Raw genomic sequence first — 26755 nt, 5'->3', positions numbered from 1 at the left:
GTTTGAATAAACATAGCAGTCATGAAACGCAATCTCCCTGTTGAGAGAGAAGGAACATGTACCACAATTTGTGCAGCACATTGATTATTTTTAGTGACCATTGCAATATGATTTTTAAAAATTTAAAGCAATTGATGGAGTTATGAAAACAAGAATATTTATAAAATTCCTAACAATTGTTATTCAGTAAAATGCAAGTGGTGTCCAATCTGCACAAAAACCCATTGAATGGAGAATCTGCTTTCTGGTCATACAACCAGATGACCCTGCTCTAAACAAAAAACATTTATACACTTTTAATAATTCAAATACATTACTCCACTGCGAAACAGATGAATATAAGTTATAAGGGTAACAATCAAAAGAAGCACCTAGGAAACGAAAGAGGTCTGTCCTAATAACTCCAATACTCAGATTGCTTGGAGTGGTAGTTCCCATCCAACAAAATCACACTCGATGTTTGAACAAACATAGCAGTCATGAAACAGTATCTCCCTGTTGAGAGGCAAGAAACATGTACCACAATTTGTGCATGTGCTGTCAAATATGCACCAAAAGACGATTGAATGGGGAATCTGCTTTCTGGCCATACAGCCAGATGACCCTGCTGTAATCAACAAACATTTACCCACATTTCACGATTCAAATATATTACTATACTGTGAAATTGATGAATATATGTGATGAGAGTAACAATCAAAACAAGGACTCATCAAAAGAAAGAAGTCTTTCCTAATAACTCCAATTGTCAGAATGCACGAATTAGTGCTTCCCATCCAACAAAATCACACTCAAAAGTAGAACAAACATAGCAGGCATAAAACGGAATCCTCCTGTTGAGAGGGAAGAAACATGTACTACAATTTGTGCAGCACATTTATTATTTTTAGTGACCATTGCAATATTATTTTTAAAAATATAAAGCAAATGAAGGAGATACCTCAACAAGAAGATTTATCAAATTCCGAACATTCGTTATTTAGTAAAGTGCATGTTGTGTCCAATCTGCACCAAAAGACCATTGAATAGAGAATCTGCTTCCTGGCCATACAACCAGATGACCCTGCTGTAAACAACAAACATTTACCCACATTTCACGGACCAAATACATTACTCCACTATGAAATTGACGAATGTAAGTGATAAAGGTACCAATCAAAGGAAACACCTAGCAAAAGAAAACAGTATTTCTGATAACTCTAATCGTCAGAATGCTCGGAGTGGTGACTTCCATCCAACATAATCACACTCGATGTTTGAATAAACATAGCAGTCATGAAATGGAATCTCCCTGTTGAGAGAGAAGAACCATGTACCACAATTTGTGCAGTACATTGATTATTTTTAGTGACCATTGCAATAAGATTTTTAAAAATTTAAAGCAATTGAAGGAGATACAAAAACAAGAATATTTATAAAATTCCTAACATTTGTTATTCAGTAAAATGCAAGTGGTGTCCAATCTGCACTAAAAACCATTTGAATGGAGAATCTGCTTTCTGGTCATACAAGCAGATGACACTGCTCTAAACAAAAACCATTTACACAAATTTAACGATTCAAATACATTACTCCACTGCGAAACAGATGAATGTAACTTATAAGGGTAACAATGAAAAGAAGCACCTAGGAAACGAAAGAGGTCTGCCCTAATAACTCGAATACTCAGATTGCTTGGAGTGGTAGTTCCCATACAACAAAATCACACTCGATGTTTGAACAAACATAGCAGTCATGAAACAGTATCTCCCTGTTGAGAGGCAAGAAACATGTACCACAATTTGTGCATGAGGTGTCAAATATGCAGCAAAATACGATTGAATGGGGAACCTGCTTTCTGGCCATACAACCAGATGACCCTGCTGTAATCAACAAACATTGACCGACATTTTCACTATTCAAATATATTACTCCACTGTGAAATTGATGAATATATGTGATGACGGTAACAATCAAAACAAGGACTCAGCAAAAGAAAGAAGTCTTTACTAATAACTCCAATTGTCAGAATGCTCGAAGTAGTGCTTCCCATCCAACAAAATCACACTCAAAAGTATAACAAACATAGCAGGCATTAAACGGAATCTCCCTGTTGAGAGGGGAGAAACATCTACCACAATTTGTGCAGCACATTTATTATTTTTAGTGACCATTGAAATACTATTTTTAAAAATATAAAGCAAAAGAAGCAGATACCTCAACAAGAAGATTTATCAAATTCCGAACATTCGTTATTTAGTAAAGTGCATGTGGTTTCCAATCTGCACCAAAAGACCATTGAATAGATAATCTGCTTTCTGGCCATACAACCAGATGACCCTGCTGTAAACAACAAACATTTACCCACATTTCACGAATCAAATACATTACTCCACTGTAAAATTGACGAGTATAAGTGATAAAGGTATCAATCAAAGGAAGCACCTAGCAAAAGAAAACAGCATTTCTGATAACTCCAATCGTCAGAACGATCGGAGTGGTGATTTCCATCCAACATAATCACACTCGATGTTTGAATAAACATAGCAGTCATGAAACGGAATCTCCCTGTTGAGAGAGAAGAACCATGTACCACAATTTGTGCAGTACATTGATTATTTTTAGTGACCATTGCAATAAGATATTTAAAAATTAAAGCAATTGAAGGAGATACAAAAACAAGAATATTTATCAAATTCCTAACATTTGTTATTCAGTAAAATGCAAGTGGTGTCCAATCTGCACTAAAAACCCTTTGAATGGAAAATCTGCTTTCTGGTCAAACAACCAGATGACCCTGCTCTAAACAAAAAACATTTACACACTTTTAACAATTCAAATACATTACACCACTGCGAAACAGATGAATATAACTTATAAGGGTAACAATCAAAAGAAGCACCTAGGAAACGAAAGAGGTCTGTCCTAATAACTCCAATACTCAGATTGCTAGGAGTGGTAGTTCCCATCCAACAATATCACACTCGATGTTTGAACAAACATAGCAGTCATGAAACAGTATCTCCCTGTTGAGAGGCAAGAAACATGTACCACAATTTGTGCATGTGGTGTCAAATATGCACCAAAAGACGATTTAATGGGGAATCTGCTTTCTCGCCATACAACCAGATGACCATGCTGTAATCAACAAACATTTACCCACATTTCACTATTCAAATATATTACTCCACTGTGAAATTGATGAATATATGTGATGACGGTAACAATCAAAACAAGGACTCAGCAAAAGAAAGAAGTCTTTCATAATAACTCCAATTGTCAGAATGCTCAAAGTAGTGCTTCCCATCCAACAAAATCACACTCAAAAGTAGAACAAACATAGCAGGCATTAAAGGGAATCTCCCTGTTGAGAGGGGAGAAACATGTACCACAATTTGTGCAGCACATTTATTATTTTTAGTGACCATTGCAATAAGATTTTTAAAAATTTAAAGCAATTGATGGAGTTATGAAAACAAGAATATTTAAAAAATTCCTAACATTTGTTATTCAGTAAAATGCAAGCGGTGTCCAATCTGCACTAAAACCCATTGAATGGAGAATCTGCTTTCTGGTCATACAACCAGATGACCCTGCTCTAAACAAAAAACATTTACACACTTTTAACAATTCAAATACATTACTCCACTGCGAAACAGATGAATATAAGTTATAAGGGTAACAATCAAAAGAAGCACCTAGGAAATGAAAGAGGTCTGCCCTAATAACTCCAATACTCAGGTTGCTTGGAGTGGTGACTTCCATCCAACAAAATCACACTCGAAGTTTGAACAAACATAGCAGTCATGAAACAGATTCTCCCTGTTGAGAGAGAAGAAACATGTACCACAATTTGTGCATCACATTGATTATTTTTAGTGACAATTGCAATAAGATTTTTAAATATTTAAAGCGATTGATGGAGATACGAAAACAAGAATATTTATCAAATTCCAAACATTTGTTATTCAGTAAAATGCAAGTGGTGTCCAATCTGCACTAAAAACCCTTTGAATGGAGAATCTGCTTTCTGCTCTTACAACCAGATGACCCTGCTCTAAACAAAAAACATTTACACACATTTAACGATTCAAATACATTACTCCACTGCGAAACAGATGAATATAAGTTATAAGGGTAACAATCAAAAGAAGCACCTAGCAAAATAAAGAGGTCTTTCCTAATAACTCCAATACTCAGATTGCTAGGAGTGGTAGTTCCCATCCAACAAAATCACACTCGATGTTCGAACAAACATAGCAGTCATGAAACAGTATCTCCCTGTTGAGAGGCAAGAAACATGTACCACAATTTGTGCATGTGGTGTCAAATATGCACCAAAAGACGATTGAATGGGGAACCTGCTTTCTGGCCATACAACCAGATGACCCTGCTGTAATCAACAAACATTTACCCACATTTTCACTATTCAAATATATTACTTCACTGTGAAATTGATGAATATATGTGATGAGGGTAACAATCAAAACAAGGACTCAGCAAAAAAATGAAGTCTTTACTAATAACTCCAATTGTCAGAATGCTCGAAGTAGTGCTTCCCGTACAACAAAATCACACTCAAAAGTAGAACAAACATAGCAGGCATTAAACCGAATCTCCCTGTTGAGAGGGGAGAAACATGTACCACAATTTGTGCAGCACATTTATTATTTTTAGCGACAATTGCAATACTATTTTTAAAAATATAAAGCAAAAGAAGGAGATACCACAACAAGAAGATTGATCAAATTCAGAACATTCGTTATTTAGTAAAGTAAATGTGGTGTCCAATCTGCACCAAAAGACCATTGAATAGAGAATCTCCTTTCTGGCCATACAACCAGATGACCCTGCTGTAAACAACAAACATTTACCCACATTTCACGAATCAAATACATTACTCCACTGTAAAATTGACGAATATAAGTGATAAAGGTATCAATCAAAGGAAGCACCTAGCAAAAGAAAACAGTATTTCTGATAACTCCAATGGTCAGAACGCTAGGAGTGGTGATTTCCATCCAACATAATCACACTCGATGTTTGAATAAACATAGCAGTCATGAAACGGAATCTCCCTGTTGAGAGAGAAGATCTATGTACCACAATTTGTGCAGTACATTGATTATTTTTAGTGACCATTGCAATAAGATATTTAAAAATTGAAAGCAATTGAAGGAGATAAAAAAACAAGAATATTTATCAAATTCCTAACATATGTTATTCAGTAAAATGCAAGTGGAGACCAATCTGCACTAAAAACCCTTTGATTGGAGAATCTGCTTTCTGGTCATACAACCAGATGACCCTGCTCTAAACAAAAAACATTTACACACATTTAACGATTCAAATACATTACTCCACTGCAAAACAGATGAATATAAGTTATAAGGGTAACAATCAAAAGAAGCACCTAGCAAAATAAAGAGGTCTTTCCTAATAACTCCAATACTCAGATTGCTTGGAGTGGTAGTTCCCATCCAACAAAATCACACTCGATGTTTGAACAAACATATCAGTCATGAAACAGAATCTCCCTGTTGAGAGGCAAGAAACATGTACCACAATTTGTGCATGTGGTGTCAAATATGCACCAAAAGACGATTAAATGGGGAATCTGCTTTCTGGCCATACAGCCAGATGACCCTGCTGTAATCAACAAACATTGACCGACATTTTCACTATTCAAATATATTACTCCACTGTGAAATTGATGAATATATGTGATGAGGGTAACAATCAAAACAAGGACCCAACAAAAGAAAGAAGTCTTTCCTAATAACTCCAATTGTCACAATGCTCGAAGTAGTGCTTCCCATCCAACAAAATCACACTCAAAAGTAGAACAAACATAGCAGGCATAAAACAGAATCCTCCTGTTGAGAGGGAAGGAACATGTACCACAATTTGTGCAGCACATTTATTATTTTTAGTGACCATTGCAATAAGATTTTTAAAAATTTAAAGCAATTGAAGGAGATACGAAAACAAGAATATTTATCAAATTCCGAACATTCGTTATTCAGTAAAGTGCATGTGGTGTCCAATCTGCACCAAAAGACCATTGAATAGAGAATCTGCTTTCTGGCCATACAACCAGATGACCCTGCTGTAAACAACAAACATTTACCCACATTTCACGAATCAAATACATTACTCCAGTGTGAAATTGACGAATATAAGTGATAAAGGTATCAATCAGAGGAAGCACCTAGCAAAAGAAAACAGTATTTCTAATAACTCCAATCGTCAGAACGCTTGGAATGGTGATTTCCATCTGACAATCACACTCGATGTTTGAATAAACATAGCAGTCATGAAACAGAATCTCCCTGTTGAGAGAGAAGAAACATGTACCACAATTTGTGTAGCACATTGATTATTTTTAGTGACCATTGCAATAAGATTTTTAAAAATTTAAAGCAATTGATGGAGATACGAAAACAAGAATATTTATCAAATTCCTAACATTTGTTATTCAGTAAAAGGCAAGTGGTGTCCAATCTGCTCTAAAAACCCATTGAATGGAGAATCTGCTTTCTGGTCATACAACCAGATGACCCTGCTCTAAACAAAAAACATTTACACACTTTTAACAATTCAAATACATTACTCCACTGCGAAACAGATGAATATAAGTTATAAGGGTAACAATCAAAAGAAGCACTTAGGAAAAGAAAGAGGACTTTCCTAATAACTCCAATACTCAGATTGCATGGAGTGGTAGTTCCCATCCAACAAAATCACACTCGATGTTTGAACAAACATAGCAGTCATGAAACAGAATCTCCCTGTTGAGAGGCAAGAAACATGTACCACAATTTGTGCATGTGGTGTCAAATATGCACCAAAAGACGATTTAATGGGGAATCTGCTTTCTCGCCATACAACCAGATGACCGTGCTGTAATCAACAAACATTTACCCACATTTCACTATTCAAATATATTACTCCACTGTGAATTTGACGAATATAAGTGATAAAGGTATCAATCAAAGGAAGCACCTAGCAAAAGAAAACAGTATTTCTAATAACTCCAATCGTCAGAACGCTTGGAATGGTGATTTCCATCCGACATAATCAGACTCGATGTTTGAATAAACATAGCAGTCATGAAACGCAATCTCCCTGTTGAGAGAGAAGAAACATGTACCACAATTTGTGCAGCACATTGATTATTTTTAGTGACTATTGCAATAAGATTTTTAAAAATTTAAAGCAATTGATGGATATATGAAAACAAGAATATTTATAAAATTCCTAACATTTGTTATTCAGTAAAATGCAAGTGGTGTCCAATCTGCACTAAAAACCCTTTGAATGGAGAATCTGCTTTCTGGTCATACAACCAGATGACCCTGCTCTAAACAAAAAACATTTACACACATTTAACGATTCAAATACATTACTCCACTGCGAAACAGATGAATATAACTTATAAGGGTAACAATCAAAAGAAGCACCTAGTTGTACCTTTGCTTAAGAAAGGTAATGCAGAAGACATAGAAAATTACCGGCCCATTTCCCTGCTGTCAGCATTCTCAAAAATAATAGAAGCAATTATGAAAGACAGATTAATGAATTATCAGAATAAATACAATCTTTTAAGTAAATCACAGTTTGGATTTCGAAGTGGCAAAAATACGGAGTCAGCCATAGTAGAATTCACAAAAGTTGTACTTAATGCTCTTGATAAAGATGAGTGTGTCACAGGCATATTTTTGGATCTTTCTAAGGCTTTTGATACAGTCGACCACAAGATTCTATTAAATAAATTAGAAGCATTAGGAATAAGAGGGGTAGCTAATGACTGGTTTCGATCATACCTAACAGATAGGGTACAAAGAGTAGAGATAACACATACTTCACATAGATCTAAACATTTAGTAAAATACTTATCAGAACCAAAACATATTAATATAGGGGTTCCACAAGGTAGCATATTAGGACCAATACTATTCCTGATATACATCAATGACTTTCCCAGTAGTGTTACTCATGGTGAGAAAATTCTCTTCGCTGATGACAGCAATATTATAGTCACTGAGAGAACAAGAGAACTCCTTACCGAGAAAGCAAATGAAACTCTCAAGGAAGTTTACGATTGGTCAATAAGCAACAAATTGACATTAAACATAAAGAAAACTAATGCCATGAACTTCAGTTTGAAGAGGAAAAATGACAATGTTAAATTAAATGTAGATGGCACCTCTACAGACTGTGTAACAAATGCAAAATTTCTAGGAATGAATATTGACTCTCAGCTGAAGTGGTGCGAACACACAAAGGTACTTGCAAACAGAATGTCATCAGCATGTTATGCCCTTAGAATTCTATCATCTGTGTGTAACATGCAGTGTCTTTTAGTTACATATTATTCATATGTACACTCAATTCTTAGCTATGGCATTCTTTTTTGGGGAACAAATCCACAAAATATGAACACAATTTTCAAACTCTAGAAAAGAGCCATAAGAATAATAACCAGAAATAGTAGTCGAGCTCATTGTAAAGATCTGTTCAAAACACTGGGAATTTTGACTGCTCCATGTGAACACATTTACCAGTCAGTTGTACACATCAAAAGTAACATTGGCAATTACTGCACAAACAGCTCTGTCCATGACCATGCAACAAGAGATAGACTCAACTTACATTTACCAAGAAAAAATAAACATAAAACTCAAAACAGCATTTTCTACCAAGGAATAAAACTGTACAATAAATTACCAAAAGAGATTAAAGAAATTTCAAAAATACACTTATTTAAGAAGGCAGCTAAAAAGTACCTGTTATGCAATACATTTTATACATTGAAGGATTACTTACAGAAAGCAGAGTAGGGGTTTGATAAAAAATGTTATACAAACAAATAATAATAATAATGATGATTATAAAACATCCAATATTCCACATAACACCTTCACTTTATTATTTTTCTTCTTTTTTCCTTTCTAGAGACACTCTCCCCTCAAGCTATGCATAGCACAATACTAACACCTCTTCCTCTTTCTGAGCTCAACATCTCACTCATTATGAAGGGATGCTGACTCAGTTTTTCAGGATAGCAAATGGGAACTTGCAGTACAGAAAATGGCCCAAGGATCACCTGTGTGTGTGTGTGTGTGTGTGTGTGTGTGTGTGTGTGTGTGTGTGTGTGTGTGTGTGTGTGTGTGTGTGGTGAGTGAAGTGTTATGAAACAATGTGTGTATAGTGTGTGCAGTGACTGATAGTGAAATATGAGTGAATAGTGTGGCATTACATTATTTAATGAGTTATTTGTAAATAAATTATTGTATACCAGGAGTAAAATCTAAAGATTGTCTCTAACTAGAAGTCTGTAAATATATGTCTATACGAATTAGCTTATTGTAAATTGATATAAGCTTGTAAATACTTTGACATGTCCTATATCCTTGTAGAAAGAGATATACGGATGAATAAAACTACTACTACTACTACTAGTACTGGGAAACGAAAGAGGTCTGTCCTAATAACTCCAATACTCAGATTGCTTGGAGTGATAGTTCCCATCCAACAAAATCACACTCGATGTTTGAACAAAAATATCAGTCATGAAACAGAATCTCCCTGTTGAGAGGCAAGAAACATGTACCAAAATTTGTGCATGTGGTGTCAAATATGCACCAAAAGACGATTAAATGGGGAATCTGCTTTCTGGCCATACAGCCAGATGACCCTGCTGTAATCAAAAAACATTTACCCACATTTCACAATTCAAATATATTACTATACTGTAAAATTGATGAATATATGTGATGAGGATAACAATCAAAACAAGGACTCAACAAAAGAAAGAAGTCTTTCCTAATAACTCCAATTGTCAGAATGCTCGAAGTAGTGCTTCCCATCCAACAAAATCACACTCAAAAGTAGAACCAACATAGCAGGCATAAAACGGAATCCTCCTGTAGAGAGGGAATGAACATGTACCACGATTTGTGCAGCACATTTATTATTTTTAGTGACCATTGCAATAATATTTTTAAAAATATAAAGCAAATGAAGGAGATACCTAAACAAGAAGATTTATCAAATTCCGAACATTCGTTATTTAGTAAAGTGCATTTGGTGTCCAATCTGCACCAAAAGACCATTGAATAGAGAATCTGCTTCCTGGCCATACAAAAAGATGACCCTGCTGTAAGCAACAAACATTTACCCACATTTCACAGATCAAATACATTACTCCGCTATGAAATTGACGAATGTAAGTGATAAAGGTACCAATCAAAGGAAACACCTAGCAAAAGAAAACAGTATTTCTGATAACTCTAATCGTCAGTATGCTTGGAGTGGTGATTTCCATCCAACATAATCACACTCGATGTTTGAATAAACATAGCAGTCATGAAACAGAATCTCCCTGTTGCGAGAGAACCATGTACCACAATTTGTGCAGTACATTGATTATTTTTAGTGACCATTGCAATAAGATTTTTAAAAATTTAAAGCAATTGAAGGAGATACAAAAACAATAATATTTATCAAATTCCTAACATTTGTTATTCAGTAAAATGCAAGTGGTGTCCAATCTGCACTAAAAACCCTTTGAATGGAGAATCTGCTTTCTGGTCATACAACCAGATGACCCTGCTCTAAACAGAAAACATTTACACACATTTAACGATTCAAATACATTACTCCACTGCGAAGCAGATGAATATAACTTATAAGGGTAACAATAAAAGAAGCACCTTGGAAACGAAAGAGGTTTGTCCTAATAACTCCAATACTCAGATTGCTTGGAGTGGTAGTTCCCATCCAACAAAATCACACTCGATGTTTGAACAAACATAGCAGTCATGAAACAGTATCTCCCTGTTGAGAGGCAAGAAACATGTACCACAATTTGTGCATGTGGTGTCAAATATGCACCAAAAGACGATTGAATGGGGAACCTGCTTTCTGGCCATACAGCCAGATGACCCTGCTGTAATCAACAAACATTTACCCACATTTCACGATTCAAATATATTACTATACTGTGAAATTGATGAATATATGTGATGAGGGTAACAATCAAAACAAGGACTCAACAAAAGAAAGAAGTCTTTTCTAATAACTCCAATTGTCAGAATGCTCAAAGTAGTGCTTCCCATCCAACAAAATCACACTCAAATGTAGAACAAACATAGCAGGCATAAAACGGAATCCTCCTGTTGAGAGGGAAGAAACATGTACCACAATTTGTGCAGCACATTTATTATTTTTAGTGACCATTGCAATAAGTTTTTAAAAATTTAAAGCAATTGAAGGAGATACAAAAACAAGAATATTTATCAAATTCCTAACATTTGTTATTCAGTAAAATGCAAGTGGTGTCCAATCTGCACTAAAAACCCTTTGAATGGAGAATCTGCTTTCTGGTCATACAACCAGATAACACTGCTCTAAACAGAAAACATTTACACACATTTAACGATTCAAATACATTTCTCCACTGCGAAACAGATGAATATAACTTATAAGGGTAACAATGAAAAGAAGCACCTTGGAAACGAAAGAGGTTTGTCCTAATAACTCCAATACTCAGATTGCTTGGAGTGGTAGTTCCCATCCAACAAAATCACACTCGATGTTTGAACAAACATAGCAGTCATGAAACAGTATCTCCCTGTTGAGAGGCAAGAAACATGTACCACAATTTGTGCATGTGGTGTCAAATATGCACCAAAAGACGATTGAATGGGGAACCTGCTTTCTGGCCATACAGCCAGATGACCCTGCTGTAATCAACAAACATTTACCCACATTTCACGATTCAAATATATTACTATACTGTGAAATTGATGAATATATGTGATGAGGGTAACAATCAAAACAAGGACTCAACAAAAGAAAGAAGACTTTCCTAATAACTCCAATTGTCAGAATGCTCAAAGTAGTGCTTCCCATCCAACAAAATCACACTCAAATGTAGAACAAACATAGCAGGCATAAAACGGAATCCTCCTGTTGAGAGGGAAGAAACATGTACCACAATTTGTGCAGCACATTTATTATTTTTAGTGACCATTGCAATAAGTTTTTAAAAATTTAAAGCAATTGAAGGAGATACAAAAACAAGAATATTTATCAAATTCCTAACATTTGTTATTCAGTAAAATGCAAGTGGTGTCCAATCTGCACTAAAAACCCTTTGAATGGAGAATCTGCTTTCTGGTCATACAACCAGATGACACTGCTCTAAACAGAAAACATTTACACACATTTAACGATTCAAATACATTTCTCCACTGCGAAACAGATGAATATAACTTATAAGGGTAACAATGAAAAGCAGCACCTTGGAAACGAAAGAGGTTTGTCCTAATAACTCCAATACTCAGATTGCTTGGAGTGGTAGTTCCCATCCAACAAAATCACACTCGATGTTTGAACAAACATAGCAGTCATGAAACAGTATCTCCCTGTTGAGAGGCAAGAAACATGTACCACAATTTGTGCATGTGGTGTCAAATATGCACCAAAAGACGATTGAATGGGGAACCTGCTTTCTGGCCATACAGCCAGATGACCCTGCTGTAATCAACAAACATTTACCCACATTTCACGATTCAAATATATTACTATACTGTGAAATTGATGAATATATGTGATGAGGGTAACAATCAAAACAAGGACTCAACAAAAGAAAGAAGACTTTCCTAATAACTCCAATTGTCAGAATGCTCAAAGTAGTGCTTCCCATCCAACAAAATCACACTCAAATGTAGAACAAACATAGCAGGCATAAAACGGAATCCTCCTGTTGAGAGGGAAGAAACATGTACCACAATTTGTGCAGCACATTTATTATTTTTAGTGACCATTGCAATAAGATTTTTAAAAATTTAAAGCAATTGAAGGAGATACAAAAACAAGAATATTTATCAAATTCCTAACATTTGTTATTCAGTAAAATGAAAGTGGTGTCCAATCTGCACTAAAAACCCTTTGAATGGAGAATCTGCTTTCTGGTCATACAACCAGATGACACTGCTCTAAACAGAAAACATTTACACACATTTAACGATTCAAATACATTACTCCACTGCGAAACAGATGAATATAACTTATAAGGGTAACAATGAAAAGAAGCACCTTGGAAACGAAAGAGGTTTGTCCTAATAACTCCAATACTCAGATTGCTTGGAGCGGTAGTTCCCATCCAACAAAATCACACTCGATGTTTGAACAAACATAGCAGTCATGAAACAGTATCTCCCTGTTGAGAGGCAAGAAATATGTACCACAATTTGTGCATGTGGTGTCAAATATGCACCAAAAGACGATTGAATGGGGAACCTGCTTTCTGGAAATACAGCCAGATGACCCTGCTGTAATCAACAAACATTTACCCACATTTCACGATTCAAATATATTACTATACTGTGAAATTGATGAATATATGTGATGAGGGTAACAATCAAAACAAGGACTCAACAAAAGAAAGAAGACTTTATTAATAACTCCAATTGTCAGAATGCTCAAAGTAGTGCTTCCCATCCAACAAAATCACACTCAAATGTAGAACAAACATAGCAGGCATAAAACGGAATCCTCCTGTTGAGAGGGAAGAAACATGTACCACAATTTGTGCAGCACATTTATTATTTTCAGTGACCATTGCAATAAGATTTTTAAAAATTTAAAGCAATTGAAGGAGATACAAAAACAAGAATATTTATCAAATTCCTAACATTTGTTATTCAGTAAAATGCAAGTGGTGTCCAATCTGCACTAAAACCCATTGAATGGAGAATCTGCTTTCTGGTCATACAACCAGATCACCCTGCTCTAAACAAAAAACATTTACACACTTTAAACAATTCAAATACATTACTCCACTGCGAAACAGATGAATATAAGTTATAAGGGTAACAATCAAAAGAAGCACCTAGGAAACGAAAGAGGTCTCTCCTAATAACTCCAATACTCAGATTGCTTGGAGTGGTAGTTCCCATCCAACAAAATCACACTCGATGTTCGAACAAACATAGCAGTCATGAAACAGTATCTCCCTGTTGAGAGGCAAGAAACATGTACCACAATTTGTGCATGTGGTGTCAAATATGCACCAAAAGACGATTGAATGGGGAACCTGCTTTCTGGCCATACAACCAGATGACCCTGCTGTAATCAACAAACATTTACCCACATTTCACGATTCAAATGTATTATTATACTGTAAAATTGATGAATATATGTGATGAGGGTAACAATCAAAACAAGGACTCAACAAAAGAAAGAAATCTTTCCTAATAACTCCAATTGTCAGAATGCTCGAAGTAGAGCTTCCCATCCAACAAAATCACACTCAAAAGTAGAACAAACATAGCAGGCATAAAACGGAATCCTCCTGTTGAGAGGGAAGGAACATGTACCACAATTTGTGCAGCACATTTATTATTTTTAGTGACCATTGCAATAAGATTTTTAAAAATTTAAAGCAATTGAAGGAGATACGAAAACAAGAATATTTATCAAATTCCGAACATTCGTTATTCAGTAAAGTGCATGTGGTGTCCAATCTGCACCAAAAGACCATTGAATAGAGAATCTGCTTTCTGGCCATACAACCAGATGACCCTGCTGTAAACAACAAATATTTACTCACATTTCACGAATCAAATACATTACTCCACTGTGAAATTGACGAATATAAGTGATAAAGGTATCAATCAGAGGAAGCACCTAGCAAAAGAAAACAGTATTTCTAATAACTCCAATCGTCAGAACGCTTGGAATGGTGATTTCCATCTGACAATCACACTCGATGTTTGAATAAACATAGCAGTCATGTAACGGAATCTCCCTGTTGAGAGAGAGAAGAAACATGTACCACAATTTGTGTAGCACATTGATTATTTTTAGTGACCATTGCAATAAGATTTTTAAAAATTTAAAGCAATTGATGGAGATACGAAAACAAGAATATTTATCAAATTCCTAACATTTGTTATTCAGTAAAATGCAAGTGGTGTCCAATCTGCACTAAAAACCTTTTGAATGGAGAATCTGCTTTCTGGTCATACAACCAGATGACACTGCTCTAAACAGAAAACATTTACACACATTTAACGATTCAAATACATTACTCCACTGCGAAACAGATGAATATAACTTATAAGGGTAACAATGAAAAGAAGCACCTTGGAAACGAAAGAGGTTTGTCCTAATAACTGCAATACTCAGATTGCTTAAGTGGTAGTTCCCATCCAACAAAATCACACTCGATGTTTGAACAAACATAGCAGTCATGAAACAGTATCTCCCTGTTGAGAGGCAAGAAACATGTACCACAATTTGTGCATGTGGTGTCAAATATGCACCAAAAGACGATTGAATGGGGAACCTGCTTTCTGGCCATACAGCCAGATGACCCTGCTGTAATCAACAAACATTTACCCACATTTCACGATTCAAATATATTACTATACTGTGAAATTGATGAATATATGTGATGAGGGTAATAATCAAAACAAGGACTCAAAAAAAGAAAGAAGACATTCCTAATAACTCCAATTGTCAGAATGCTCAAAGTAGTGCTTCCCATCCAACAAAATCACACACAAATGTAGAACAAACATAGCAGGCATAAAACGGAATCCTCCTGTTGAGAGGGAAGAAACATGTACCACAATTTGTGCAGCACATTTATTATTTTTAGTGACCATTGCAATAAGATTTTTAAAAATTTAAAGCAATTGAAGGAGATACAAAAACAAGAATATTTATCAAATTCCTAACATTTGTTATTCAGTAAAATGCAAGTGGTCTCCAATCTGCACTAAAACCCATTGAATGGAGAATCTGCTTTATGGTCATACAACCAGATGACCCTTCTCTAAACAAAAAACATTTACACACTTTTAACAATTCAAATACATTACTCCACTGCAAAACAGATGAATATAAGTTATAAGGGTAACAATCAAAAGAAGCACCTAGGAAACGAAAGAGGTCTCTCCTAATAACTCCAAAACTCAGATTGCTTGGAGTGGTAGTTCCCATCCAACAAAATCACACTCGAAGTTTGAACAAACATAGCAGTCATGAAACAGAATCTCCCTGTTGAGAGAGAAGAAACATGTACCACAATTTGTGCATCACATTGATTATTTTTAGTGACAATTGCAATAAGATTTTTAAATATTTAAAGCGATTGATGGAGATACGAAAACAAGAATATTTATCAAATTCCAAACATTTGTTATTCAGTAAAATGCAAGTGGTGTCCAATCTGCAATAAAAACCCTTTGAATGGAGAATCTGCTTTCTGCTCTTACAACCAGATGACCCTGCTCTAAACAAAAAACATTTACACACATTTAACGATTCAAATACATTACTCCACTGCGAAACAGATGAATATAACTTATAAGGGTAACAATGAAAAGAAGAACCTTGGAAACGAAAGAGGTTTGTCCCAATAACTCCAATACTCAGATTGCTAGGAGTGGTAGTTCCCATCCAACAAAATCACACTCGATGTTTGAACAAACATAGCAGTCATGAAACAGTATCTCCCTGTTGAGAGGCAAGAAACATGTACCACAATTTGTGCATGTGGTGTCAAATATGCACCAAAAGACGATTGAATGGGGAACCTGCTTTCTGGCCATACAGCCAGATGACCCTGCTGTAATCAACAAATATTTACCCACATTTCACGATTCAAATATATTACTATACTGTGAAATTGATGAATATATGTGATGAGGGTAACAATCAAAACAAGGACTCAACAAAAGAAAGAAGACTTTCCTAATAACTCCAATTGTCAGAATGCTCAAAGTAGTGCTTCCCATCCAACAAAATCACACTCAAATGTAGAACAAACATAGCAGGCATAAAACGGAATCATCCTGTTGAGAGGGAAGAAACATGTACCACAATTTGTGCATCACATTGATTATTTTTAGTGACAATTGCAATAAGATTTTTAAATATTTTAAAGCGATTCATGGAGATACGAAAACAAGAATATTTATCAAATTCCAAACATTTGTTATTCAGTAAAATGCAAGTGGAAACCAATCTGCACTAAAAACCCTTTGATTGGAGAATCTGCTTTCTGGTCATAAAACCAGATGACCCTGCTCTAAACAAAAAAACATTTACACACATTTAACGATTCAAATACATTACTCCACTGCAAAACAGATGAATATAAGTTATAAGGGTAACAATCAAAAGAAGCACCTAGCAAAATAAAGAGGTCTTTCCTAATAACTCCAATACTCAGATTGCTTGGAGTGGTAGTTCCCATCCAACAAAATCACACTCGATGTTTGAACAAACATATCAGTCATGAAACAGAATCTCCCTGTTGAGAGGCAAGAAACATGTACCACAATTTGTGCATGTGGTGTCAAATATGCACCAAAAGACGATTAAATGGGGAATCTGCTTTCTGGCCATACAGCCAGATGACCCTGCTGTAATCAACAAACATTGACCGACATTTTCACTATTCAAATATATTACTCCACTGTGAAATTGATGAATATATGTGATGAGGGTAACAATCAAAACAAGGACCCAACAAAAGAAAGAAGTCTTTCCTAATAACTCCAATTGTCACAATGCTCGAAGTAGTGCTTCCCATCCAACAAAATCACACTCAAAAGTAGAACAAACATAGCAGGCATAAAACAGAATCCTCCTGTTGAGAGGGAAGGAACATGTACCACAATTTGTGCAGCACATTTATTATTTTTAGTGACCATTGCAATAAGATTTTTAAAAATTTAAAGCAATTGAAGGAGATACGAAAACAAGAATATTTATCAAATTCCGAACATTCGTTATTTAGTAAAGTGAATGTGGTGTCCAATCTGCACCAAAAGACCATTGAATAGAGAATCTGCTTTCTGGCCATACAACCAGATGACCCTGCTGTAAACAACAAACATTTACCCACATTTCACGAATCAAATACATTACTCCACTGTAAAATTGACGAATATAAGTGATAAAGGTATCAATCAAAGGAAGCACCTAGCAAAAGAAAACAGTATTTCTGATAACTCCAATCGTCAGAACGCTAGGAGTGGTGATTTCCATCCAACATAATCACACTCGATGTTTGAATAAACATAGCAGTCATGAAACGGAATCTCCCTGTTGAGAGAGAAGAACCATGTACCACAATTTGTGCAGTACATTGATTATTTTTAGTGACCATTGCAATAAGATATTTAAAAATTTAAAGCAATTGAAGGAGATACAAAAACAAGAATATTTATCAAATTCCTAACATTTGTTATTCAGTAAAATGCAAGTGGTGACCAATCTGCACTAAAAAAACTTTGATTGGAGAATCTGCTTTCTGGTCATACAACCAGATGACCCTGCTCTAAACAAAAAACATTTACACACATTTAACGATTCAAATACATTACTCCACAGCAAAACAGATGAATATAAGTTATAAGGGTAACAATCAAAAGAAGCACTTAGCAAAATAAAGAGGTCTTTCCTAATAACTCCAATACTCAGATTGCTTGGAGTGGTAGTTCCCATCCAACAAAATCACACTCGATGTTTGAACAAACATATCAGTCATGAAACAGAATCTCCCTGTTGAGAGGCAAGAAACATGTACCAGAATTTGTGCATGTGGTGTCAAATATGCACCAAAAGACGATTAAATGGGGAATCTGCTTTCTGGGCATACAGCCAGATGACCCTGCTGTAATCAACAAACATTTACCCACATTTCACGATTCAAATGTATTATTATACTGTAAAATTGATGAATATATGTGATGAGGGTTACAATCAAAACAAGGACTCAACAAAAGAAAGAAGTCTTTCCTAATAACTCCAATTGTCAGAATGCTCGAAGTAGTGCTTCCCATCCAACAAAATTACACTCAAAAGTAGAACAAACATAGCAGGCATAAAACGGAATCCTCCTGTTGAGAGGGAAGGAACATGTACCACAATTTGTGCAGCACATTTATTATTTTTAGTGTCCACTGCAATAAGATTTTTAAAAATTTAAAGCAATTGAAGGAGATACGAAAACAAGAATATTTATCAAATTCCGAACATTCGTTATTCAGTAAAGTGCATGTGGTGTCCAATCTGCACCAAAAGACCATTGAATAGAGAATCTGCTTTCTGGCCATACAACCAGATGACACTGCTGTAAACAACAAACATCTACCCACATTTCACGAATCAAATACATTACTCCACTGTGAAATTGACGAATATAAGTGATAAAGGTATCAATCAGAGGAAGCACCTAGCAAAAGAAAACAGTATTTCTAATAACTCCAATCGTCAGAACGCTTGGAATGGTGATTTCCATCTGACAATCACACTCGATGTTTGAATAAACATAGCAGTCATGAAACGGAATCTCCCTGTTGAGAGAGAGAAGAAACATGTACCACAATTTGTGTAGCACATTGATTATTTTTAGTGACCATTGCAATAAGATTTTTAAAAATTTAAAGCAATTGATGGAGATACGAAAACAAGAATATTTATCAAATTCCTAACATTTGTTAATCAGTAAAAGGCAAGTTGTTTCCAATCTGCTCTAAAAACCCATTGAATGGAGAATCTGCTTTCTGGTCATACAACCAGATGACCCTGCTCTAAACAAAAAACATTTACACACTTTTAACAATTCAAATACATTACTCCACTGCGAAACAGATGAATATAAGTTATAAGGGTAACAATCAAAAGAAGCACCTAGGAAAAGAAAGAGGACTTTCCTAATAACTCCAATACTCAGATTGCATGGAGTGGTAGTTCCCATCCAACAAAATCACACTCGATGTTTGAACAAACATAGCAGTCATGAAACAGAATCTCCCTGTTGAGAGGCAAGAAACATGTACCACAATTTGTACATGTGGTATCAAATATGCACCAAAAGACGATTAAATGGGGAATCTGCTTTCTGGCCATACAGCCAGATGAGCCTGCTGTAATCAACAAACATTTACCCACATTTCATCAATCAAATACATTACTCCACTGTGAATTTGACGAATATAAGTGATAATGGTATCAATCAAAGGAAGCACTTAGCAAAAGAGAACATTATTTCTAATAACTCCAATCGTCAGAACGCTTGGAATGGTGATTTCCATCCGACATAATCAGACTCGATGTTTGAATAAACATAGCAGTCATGAAACGCAATCTCCCTGTTGAGAGAGAAGAAACATGTACCACAATTTGTGCAGCACATTGATTATTTTTAGTGACTATTGCAATAAGATTTTTAAAAATTTAAAGCAATTGATGGATATATGAAAACAAGAATATTTATAACATTCCTAACATTTGTTATTCAGTAAAATGCAAGTGGTGTCCAATCTGCACTAAAAACCCTTTGAATGGAGAATCTGCTTTCTGGTCATACAACCAGATGACCCTGCTCTAAACAAAAAACATTTACACACATTTAACGATTCAAATACATTACTCCACTGCGAAACAGATGAATATAACTTATAAGGGTAACAATCAAAAGAAGCACCTAGTTGTACCTTTGCTTAAGAAAGGTAATGCAGAAGACATAGAAAATTACCGGCCCATTTCCCTGCTGTCAGCATTCTCAAAAATAATAGAAGCTATTATGAAAGACAGATTAATGAATTATCAGAATAAATACAATCTTTTAAGTAAATCACAGTTTGGATTTCGAAGTGGCAAAAATACGGAGTCAGCCATAGTAGAATTCACAAAAGTTGTACTTAATGCTCTTGATAAAGATGAGTGTGTCACAGGCATATTTTTGGATCTTTCTAAGGCTTTTGATACAGTCGACCACAAGATTCTATTAAATAAATTAGAAGCATTAGGAATAAGAGGGGTAGCTAATGACTGGTTTCGATCATACCTAACAGATAGGGTACAAAGAGTAGAGATAACACATACTTCACATAGATCTAAACATTTAGTAAAATACTTATCAGAACCAAAACATATTAATATAGGGGTTCCACAAGGTAGAATATTAGGACCAATACTATTCCTGATATACATCAATGACTTTCCCAGTAGTGTTACTCATGGTGAGAAAATTCTCTTCGCTGATGACAGCAATATTATAGTCACTGAGAGAACAAGAGAACTCCTTACCGAGAAAGCAAATGAAACTCTCAAGGAAGTTTACGATTGGTCAATAAGCAACAAATTGACATTAAACATAAAGAAAACTAATGCCATGAACTTCAGTTTGAAGAGGAAAAATGACAATGTTAAATTAAATGTAGATGGCACCTCTACAGACTGTGTAACAAATGCAAAATTTCTAGGAATGAATATTGACTCTCAGCTGAAGTGGTGCGAACACACAAAGGTACTTGCAAACAGAATGTCATCAGCATGTTATGCCCTTAGAATTCTATCATCTGTGTGTAACATGCAGTGTCTTTTAGTTACATATTATTCATATGTACACTCAATTCTTAGCTATGGCATTCTTTTTTGGGGAACAAATCCACAAAATATGAACACAATTTTCAAACTCCAGAAAAGAGCCATAAGAATAATAACCAGAAATAGTAGTCGAGCTCATTGTAAAGATCTGTTCAAAACACTGGGAATTTTGACTGCTCCATGTGAACACATTTACCAGTCAGTTGTACACATCAAAAGTAACATTGGCAATTACTGCACAAACAGCTCTGTCCATGACCATGCAACAAGAGATAGACTCAACTTACATTTACCAAGAAAAAATAAACATAAAACTCAAAACAGCATTTTCTACCAAGGAATAAAACTGTACAATAAATTACCAAAAGAGATTAAAGAAATTTCAAAAATACACTTATTTAAGAAGGCAGCTAAAAAGTACCTGTTATGCAATACATTTTATACATTGAAGGATTACTTACATAAAGCAGAGTACGGGTTTGATAAAAAAATGTTATACAAACAAATAATAATAATAATGATGATTATAAAACATCCAATATTCCACATAACACCTTCACTTTATTATTTTTCTTCTTTTTTCCTTTCTAGAGACACTCTCCCCTCAAGCTATGCATAGCACAATACTAACGCCTCTTCCTCTTTCTGAGCTCAACATCTCACTTATTATGAAGGGATGCTGACTCAGTTTTTCAGGATAGCAAATGGGAACTTGCAGTACAGAAAATGGCCCAAGGATCACCTGTGTGTGTGTGTGTGTGTGTGTGTGTGTGTGTGTGTGTGTGTGTGAATGTGTGTGTGTGTGTGTGTGTGTGTGTGTGTGTGTGTGTGTGGTGAGTGAAGTGTTATGAAACAATGTGTGTATAGTGTGTGCAGTGACTGATAGTGAAATATGAGTGAATAGTGTTGCATTACATTATTTAATGAGTTATTTGTAAATAAATTATTGTATACCAGGAGTAAAATCTAAAGATTGTCTCTAACTAGAAGTCTGTAAATATATGTCTATACGAATTAGCTTATTGTAAATTGATATAAGCTTGTAAATACTTTGACATGTCCTATATCCTTGTAGAAAGAGATATACGGATGAATAAAACTACTACTACTACTACTACTGGGAAACGAAAGAGGTCTGTCCTAATAACTGCAATACTCAGATTGCTTGGAGTGGTAGTTCCCATCCAACAAAATCACACTCGATGTTTGAACAAACATATCAGTCATGAAACAGAATCTCCCTGTTGAGAGGCAAGAAACATGTACCACAATTTGTGCATGTGGTGTCAAATATGCACCAAAAGACGATTAAATGGGGAATCTGCTTTCTGGCCATACAGCCAGATGACCCTGCTGTAATCAACAAACATTTACCCACATTTCACAATTCAAATATATTACTATACTGTAAAATTGATGAATATATGTGATGAGGGTAACAATCAAAACAAGGACTCAACAAAAGAAAGAAGTCTTTCCTAATAACTCCAATTGTCAGAATGCTCGAAGTAGTGCTTCCCATCCAACAAAATCACACTCAAAAGTAGAACAAACATAGCAGGCATAAAACGGAATCCTCCTGTAGAGAGGGAAGGAACATGTACCACAATTTGTGCAGCACATTTATTATTTTTAGTGACCATTGCAATAATATTTTTAAAAATATAAAGCAAATGAAGGAGATACCTAAACAAGAAGATTTATCAAATTCCGAACATTCGTTATTTAGTATAGTGAATGTTGTGTCCAATCTGCACCAAAAGACCATTGAATAGAGAATCTGCTTCCTGGCCATACAAAAAGATGACCCTGCTGTAAGCAACAAACATTTACCCACATTTCACGGATCAAATACATTACTCCACTATGAAATTGACGAATGTAAGTGATAAAGGTACCAATCAAAGGAAACACCTAGCAAAAGAAAACAGTATTTCTGATAACTCTAATCGTCAGTATGCTCGGAGTGGTGATTTCCATCTAACATAATCACACTTGATGTTTGAATAAACATAGCAGTCATGAAACAGAATCTCCCTGTTGAGAGAGAATCATGTACCACAATTTGTGCAGTACATTGATTATTTTTAGTGACCATTGCAATAAGATTTTTAAAAATTTAAAGCAATTGAAGGAGATACAAAAACAAGAATATTTATCAAATTCCTAACATTTGTTATTCAGTAAAATGCAAGTGGTGTCCAATCTGCACTAAAAACCATTTGAATGGAGAATCTGCTTACTGGTCATACAACCAGATGACCCTGCTCTAAACAAAAAACATTTACACACATTTAACGATTCAAATACATTACTCCACTGTGAAACAGATGAATATAACTTATAAGGGTAACAATCAAAAGAAGCACCCAGCAAAATAAAGAGGTCTTTCCTAATAACTCCAATACTCAGATTGCTTGGAGTGGTAGTTCCCATCCAACAAAATCACACTCGATGTTTGAACAAACATAGCAGTCATGAAACAGTATCTCCCTGTTGAGAGGCAAGAAACATGTACCACAATTTGTGCATGTGGTGTCAAATATGCACCAAAAGAAGATTGAATGGGGAACCTGCTTTCTGGCCATACAACCAGATTACCGTGCTGTAATCAACAAACATTTACCCACATTTTCACTATTCAAATATATTACTCCACTGTGATATTGATTAATATATGTGATGAGGGTAACAATCAAAACAAGGACTCAGCAAAAGAATGAAGTCTTTACTAATAACTCCAATTGTCAGAATACTCGAAGTAATGCTTCCCATCCAACAAAATCAGACTCAAAAGTAGAACAAACATAGCAGGCATAAACGGAATCTCCCTGTTGAGAGGGGAGAAACATGTACCACAATTTGTGCAGCACATTTATTATTTTTAGTGACCATTGCAATACTATTTTTAAAAATATAAAGCAAAAGAAGGAGATACCTCAACAAGAAGAGTTATCAAATTCCGAACATTCGTTATTCAGTAAAGTGAATGTGGTGTCCAATCTGCACCAAAAGACCATTGAATAGAGAATCTGCTTCCTGGCCATACAACCAGATGACCCTGCTGTAAACAACAAACATTTACCCACATTTCACGAATCAAATACATTACTCCACTGTAAAATTGATGAATATAAGTGATAAAGGTATCAATCAAAGGAAGCACCTAGCAAAAGAAAACAGTATTTCTGATAACTCCAATCGTCAGAACGCTCGGAGTGGCGATTTCCATCCAACATAATCACACTCGATGTTTGAATAAACATAGCAGTCATGAAACGGAATCTCCCTGCTGAGAGACAAGAACCATGTACCACAATTTGTGCAGTACATTGATTATTTTTAGTGACCATTGCAATAAGATTTTTAAAAATTGAAAGCAATTGAAGGAGATACGAAAACAAGAATATTTATCAAATTCCTAACATTTGTTATTCAGTAAAATGCAAGTGGTGTCCAATCTGTAATAAAAACCCATTGAATGGAGAATCTGCTTTCTGGTCATACGACCAGATGACCCTGGTCTAAACAAAAAACATTTATACACATTTAACGATTCAAATACATTACTCCACTGCGAAACAGATGAATATAAGTTATAGGGGTAACAATCAAAAGAAAGCACCTAGGAAAAGAAAGAGGGCTTTCCTAATAACTCCAATACTAAGGATGCTTGGAGTGGTAGTTCCCATCCAACAATATCACACTCGATGTTTGAACAAACAGAAAAGTCATGAAACAGTATCTCCCAGTTGAGAGGCAAGAAACATGTACCACAATTTGTGCATGTGGTGTCAAATATGCACCAAAAGACGATTGAATGGGGAATCTGCTTTCTGGCCATACAACCAGATGACCGTGCTGTAATCAACAAATATTTACCCACATTTCACTATTCAAATATATTACTCCACTGTGAAATTGATGAATATATGTGATGACGGTATCAATCAAAACAAGGACTCAGCAAAAGAAAGAAGTCTTTCATAATAACTCCAATTGTCAGAATGCTCAAAGTAGTGCTTCCCATCCAACAAAATCACACTCAAAAGTAGAACAAACATAGCAGGCATTAAACGGAATCTCCCTGTTGAGAGGGGAGAAACATGTACCACAATTTGTGCATCACATTGATTATTTTTAGTGACAATTGCGATAAGATTTTTAAAAATTTAAAGCAATTGATGGAGATACGAAAACAAGAATAGTTATCAAATTCCTAACATTTGTTATTCAGTAAAATGCAAGTGGTGTCCAATCCGCACTAAAAACCCTTTGAATGGTGAATCTGCTTTCTGGTCATACAAACAGATGACCCTGCTCTAAACAAAAAACATTTACACACATTTAACGATTCAAATACATTACTCCACTGCGAAACAGATGAACATAAATTATAAGGGTAACAATCAAAAGCAGCACATAGCAAAAGAATGAGATCTTTCCTAATAACTCCAATAATCAGGATGCTTGGAGTGGTAGTTCCCATTCAACAATATCACACTCGAAGTTTGAACAAACATAGCAGTCATGAAACAGTATCTCCCTGTTGAGAGGCAAGAAACATGTACCACAATTTGTGCATGTGGTGTCAAATATGCACCAAAAGACGATTGAATGGGGAACCTGCTTTCTGGCCATACAACCAGATGACCCTGCTGTAATCAACAAACATTTACCCACATTTTCACTATTCAAATATATTACTCCACTGTGATATTGATTAATATGTGTGATGAGGGTAACAATCAAAACAAGGACTCAGCAAAAGAATGAAGTCTTTACTAATAACTCCAAATTGTCAGAATGCTCGAAGTAGTGCTTCCCATCCAACAAAATCACACTCAAAAGTAGAACAAACATAGCAGGCATTAAACGGAATCTCCCTGTTGAGAGGGGAGAAAAATGTACCACAATTTGTGCAGCAAATTTATTATTTTTAATGACCATTGCAATACTATTTTTAAAAATATAAAGCAAAAGAAGGAGATACTTCAACAAGAAGATTTATCAAATTCCGAACATTCGTTATTCAGTAAAGTGGATGTGGTGTCCAATATGCACCAAAAACCGTTGAATAGAGAATCTGCTTTCTGGCCATACAACCAGATGACGCTGCTGTAAACAACAAACATTTACCCACATTTCACGAATCAAATACATTACTCCACTGTGAAATTGATGAATATAAGTGATAAAGGTATCAATCAAAGGAAGCACTTAGCAAAAGAAAACATTATTTCTAATAACTCCAATCGCCAGAACGCTTGGAATGGTGATTTCCATCCGACATAATCACACTCGATGTTTGAATAAACATAGCAGTCATGAAATGCAATCTCCCTGTTGAGAG

This window comes from Schistocerca gregaria, chromosome 11, assembly GCF_023897955.1.
Source record: "Schistocerca gregaria isolate iqSchGreg1 chromosome 11, iqSchGreg1.2, whole genome shotgun sequence".
Lineage (NCBI taxonomy): Eukaryota > Metazoa > Arthropoda > Insecta > Orthoptera > Acrididae > Schistocerca > Schistocerca gregaria.
The sequence above is the reverse complement of the archived record's forward strand: the minus strand, read 5'-3'. Positions refer to the sequence as shown.